Source organism: Salmo salar, chromosome ssa11 (assembly GCF_905237065.1).
Source record: "Salmo salar chromosome ssa11, Ssal_v3.1, whole genome shotgun sequence".
NCBI classification, from domain to species: Eukaryota; Metazoa; Chordata; class Actinopteri; order Salmoniformes; family Salmonidae; genus Salmo; species Salmo salar.
In genome coordinates, this window is record NC_059452.1 from 2,914 (window position 1) to 8,657 (window position 5,744).

Sequence of the window (5,744 nt, forward strand, 5' to 3'; positions counted from 1 at the left end):
GTTATACGGTCGGGTTTTATTATCCAAAGCTGAAGGGTTATCCAGATCGGTTTATGTCTCGTTATCACTTGACTTACCTCCTAAAATTGTAAAGGACTTAGATAAGATTCTTTATCATTTTATTTGGAGGAACAAGCCTTTACTATCTACGATAAGATATTCTCACTAATACCCAAGAACAATGAGGTCTTGAGGTTTTAGATTTCAATACTCTAAATAATACTTTTAAAATAAATTGGATTCTGAAGTATGTTAAGAACCAGAACAGTATTTGGAATGTCTTCCCTAAGTATTTATTTGACTCTGTTGTTGGTTTAGAATATTTGCTTCGATGTAATTTTGATATTGATAAAATCCCAGTAAAGTTGGCCAAATTCCACAAGCAGGCAATTTTAGCTTGGATGTTAGCGTATAACCACAATTTTTACCCACAGATACTTTTTATGGAACAAAGATATACGGTTTAAAAATAAGTCTTATTCATAACTGGTTTGAGAATACAATTATTTTGGTTGGTCAGTTACTGAATAAGGATGGATATCTACTACCATATGGGGAATTTCTTGATAAGTTTAACATCAAAGATAAATGATGTAATAAACAGATTAGGAATATTGTTTGTGATAGTACAATTCCCTCAGCAAGATTCTTTTGGTCAGATATCTATGGTGATATACAATGGCGGAAAGCATGGAAAATTGCTAACAAATATTGTATCAGTAACAAAGTAAAGGAAGTTTCATTTAAAATGTTACATAGAATTTATCCTGTGAAACATGTTTTGGAAAGATTCAAGCTGTCACGACCGTCGTATGAAAAATTAGACCAAGGCGCAGCGTGAGTAGAGTTCTACATTTTAATAATAGTGAAACTTCCAAAAACAACAAAGCTATAACGATCGTGAAACACGTCACACACATAGGCACTCACACAAAACAATTTCCCACATCGCAGGTGGGAAAAAGTTCACACTAACTATGATCCCCAATTAGAGGTAACGATTATCAGCTGCCTCCAATTGGGAACCATACACACACACACCAACATAGAAATATAATACCTAGAAACCCTCCTAGTCACGCCCTGACCTAAAACACCATAGAGAACCCCGAGGGCTCTCTATGGTCATTGCGTGATACAAGCTGAATATAACGTGATATCTGTGGAATGGAGAAGGAGACCATTTTGCATTTGTTTTTTACCTGTATTTATAGCAGAATGTTTTGGAATGACATACAGAATTTTGTTACAAAAATAATAGGACCGGTTGTACTATTTAATGGTTTTGATATAATGATTTATTTCAGAAATTCTGACATGGATAAAGATGTAGTATATTTAATTCAACTGCTAATAATACTAGGTCAATTTCATATTCACAAATGCAACTGGTCTAATTCAAAACCTAACTTTTTTCACTTTATAAATGAGTTTAAACAATATGGCACCACTAACTAAAATGAAAAACAAAAAGGCACCATTATTATTAATGAATATGATTTGTTGGTTTAGGATTCCTGGCAATGTAAATAGTTTGTTAGTATGCTTGTTTGCATGTGACTATTCCTCTTTTGTTTGATGATATTTGTTAATAAAGAAAATAAAAAAAGAGTGCCCTGAAAGTTGAAGTCATATTGAACAACTACCAGAGAGAACCTTCTCTACATAGGAATTGCATACCATATTTTTTCCCATACATCAAAATAATACTTTATTGTCAATCATCAATTACTTACTTATATAAGGCCTCAACAAGGCCCCAGTTAATGGTTGAAAATAACTTATGTCAGTGCCAATGTGTTACACTGAGTGTATAAAATATTAAGATCACTTGCTCTTTCCATGACATATGCTGACCAGGTGAATCCAGGTTAACGCTATAATCCCTTATGGATGTCACTAGTTAAATCTACTTAAATCAGTATAGATAAAGAGGAGGAGAAAGGTTAAAAAAAATATTGTAAGGCTTGAGACAATTGAGACATGGATTGTGTATGTGTGCCATTTAGAGGGTGAATGGGCAAGACAAAATATTTACGTGCCTTTCAACGGGGCATGGTAGTAGGTGCCAGGGGTACCAGTTTGTGTCAAGAACTGCAACGCTGCTGGGTTTTTTACACTCAACAGTTTCCCGTGTGTATCAAGAATGGTCCACCACTCAAAAGACATACAGCCAACTTGACACCACTGTGGGAAGCATTGGAGTCAACATCGGCCAGCATCACTGTGAATGTTTTGTACACTCAGTACATTAATAGTATTGGTGCCGTGTTCTTGCCGTAACCTGTAAAGCTGGAGCAGCCTGCGAGGCAGGGGGAGGTGTAGGTGATGCCGTTGTCTGAACACACAGTGTCCCACTCCCCAGCCAAGCAGGAGCAGTCTCTGTTACACTCTGACAACAGGCTGCCATCGTACACCAGGGGACCTGGGGAACAGAGAAAATGGCTGGTAATAATGATGTTTAAATACTTGTTGCTGAACTATCATTGGCATAGGCACAGTGACAAAACAGCCAGGAATCCTGGCTCAGTAACAACCATACTGTATATTCCCACAAGAGGGAGCCCCGGCACAAGCCCATGTGTGTTTTGGTCTAATTCTCCCTCATATTCCACTGATCAAAACTTTTGTTTTTATCAACCCACCAACCAACCAATCAGATGTCATATTTACCCGTTGTGGGACACGGTCAGACCAGCCACCTTAACGTTGTCACACTTAGTGCCAGACTGCAGAGGGAGGAGGAGGTAGGCCATGAAGGAGGTGACGAAAGACAGCTGGGCTCCAGACACAACGCCAAGCTTATACCTCTTCATCAGTAGACCTCCCAGGAATATCCCCACTGCACCCACAGGCAGGTTCAACTCACCTGGAAAAGTTATAATCACACATCTATAGTGCTACCAGTGTGCTGGAGTTTCATTTCCATTCATGTTCAACAAACCTACAGGGGATGGGACAGAACAAAAAAATTGCATTTACATTTCAGCTCTTATCCAGAGCGACTGCATACATTTCATCTTTTTTTTTGTATTTTTTTTTCTCCCTACTTATCCCCCGTAATCGAACCCACAACCCTGGCGTCGCATACACCATGCTCTACCAACTGAGCCACAGGGAAGACCCTGTTTAACAGCCCATATTTAATGCCGTTCAACATCAATAATGACAGGAGTGAACATTTCAGTTGGAGCATGTCCAGGTTTCTATGGCTTCGTTGAGACAGGCAGCCCAATTCAGTCATTTTTTGAGTAATTGGTCTTTTGACCAATCAGATATGCTCTGAAAAAGAGCTGATGCGAAAAAAACTAATGTGATTGGTCAAAAGACCAATTAGTGGAAAAAATATCATAATTGGGCTGCTTGTCTAAACGCATCCCTTGTCTCTCTGTCTCTGACCCAAACTTCAGTCCTTGCATCGCTTACAGAGGGCTGAAAAGGATTAGGATCAAGAATTGTTACCCCCTACCTGATGTCCGCTGCCTTGGAGTTGGCCCTAGGAGCCCAATTCTTCACCAAACTGGACCTCCGCAACGCTTAAAATCTGGTGAGAATCAGGGAGGGAGATGAGTGGAAAACTGCCTTTAACACCCCTAGTGGTCACTGAGTATTTAGTCATGACCTTCGGCAGTCTTTCAAGCATTGATCAATGACACTTAGGGATTTGTTGATTCGGTTCGTCTTTGTTTACCTCGACGACATCCTGATCTTCTCCAAAAACCCTTCCAGAACACATACGGCCCTGTCCCACCTCACTCAAGCAGGTTTTTGCTGGAATCCCGAGGCTGACGGCATTCATAGAGCTCAAGGGACGTTTCACCTCCGGACCCATCCTCATTTATCCTGATCCTACTCGTCCCTTTGTGGTAGAGGTGGACGCCTCGGACATCGGAGCTAGTGCGGTCCTTTCACAGCGTAACGAGGACGACAAGAAACTGCAGCCATGTGCCTTTGTCTCCAAGCGGTTCTCAACCAGCGGAAGGCAGCTACGATGTAGGCAACCGGGAGCTCTTGGCAGTTAAGTGGGCCCTTGAGGGGTGGAGACACTGGTTGGTAACACTGGTTCATCTTCTGGTCTCTTCTCTGCACCTGGGTCCAACCTTACCACATCACAGTTAAAGCATCCTTCTCTTAACATGTATGGCCCCAAAACATAATCAAGCAGCTGACCAATTACGCAAGACTTTAGTTCTAGGTTAACCTGTTAGGGCTAGGGGGCAGTATTTGCACGGCTGGATAAAAAAAATGTACCCGATTTAATCTGGTTACTAATCCTACCCAGTAACTAGAATATGCATATACTTATTATATATGGATAGAAAACACTCTAAAGTTTCTAAAACTGTTTGAATGGTGTCTGTGAGTATAACAGAACTCATTTGCTTAGGCAAAACCCTGAGACATTTTCTGACAGGAAGTGGATACCTGATGTGTTGTATTACCTTTAAACCTATCCCATTGAAAAACACAGGGGCTGAGGAATATTTTGGCACTTCCTATTGCTTCCACTAGATGTCACCAGCCTTTACAAAGTGTTTTGAGTCTTCTGGAGGGAGATCTGACCGAACAAGAGCCATGGAACGATGATGGCCCATTAGACACCTGGCGCGCGAGTTCATGTTGGGTACCCTCGTTCCAATACGTTATAAAAGAGTATGCATTCGTCCACCTTGAATATTATTCATGTTCTGGTTAAAAAAGGCCCTAATGATTTATGCTATACAACGTTTGACATGTTTGAACGAACGTAAATATATTTTTTCCCCTCGTTCATGACGAGAAGTCCGGCTGGCTTAGATCATGTGCTAACAAGACGGAGATTTTTGGACATAAATGATGAGCTTTTTTGAACAAAACTACATTCGTTATGGACCTGTGATACCTGGAAGTGACATCTGATGAAGAGAATCAAAGGTAATGGATTATTTACATAGTATTTTCGATTTTAGATCTCCCCAACATGACGTCTAGTCTGTATCGCAACGCGTATTTTTCTGGGCGCAGTGCTCAGATTATTGCAAAGTGTGATTTCCCAGTAAGGTTATTTTTAAATCTGGCAAGTTGATTGCGTTCAAGAGATGTAAATCTATAATTCTTTAAATGACAATATAATATTTTACCAATGTTTTCTAATTTTAATTATTTAATTTGTGGTGTTGACTTGACTGCCGGTTATTGGAGGGAAACGATTTCCTCAACATCAATGCCATAGTAAAACGCTGTTTTTGGATATAAATATGAACTTGATAGAACTAAAAATGCATGCATTGTCTAACATAATGTCCTAGGAGTGTCATCTGATGGAGATTGTAAAAGGTTAGTGCATCATTTTAGCTGGTTTTATGGTTTTGGTGACCCTGTCTTTGAATTGACAAAACATTACACACAACTCTTGTAAATGTACTGTCCTAACATACTCTAAATTTATGCTTTCGCCGTAAAACCTTTTTGAAATCGTAAAACGTGGTTAGATTAAGGAGATGTTTATCTTTCAAAGGGTGTAAAATAGTTGTATGTTTGAAAAATTGGAATTTTGACATTTATTTGGATTCAAATTTGCCGCTCTTGAAATGCACCTGCTGTTGATGGAGTGCACCACGGGTGGGACGCTAGCATCCCACCTAGCCCATAGAGGTTAACTGAGATTAATCAACAACTGGATACATTTCTTTATTTCTAAAGTGAAACTATCCTTCGCATTGGAGTATCTCTACAAGTACAAGTTTAACCAGTATTTCAGTTGT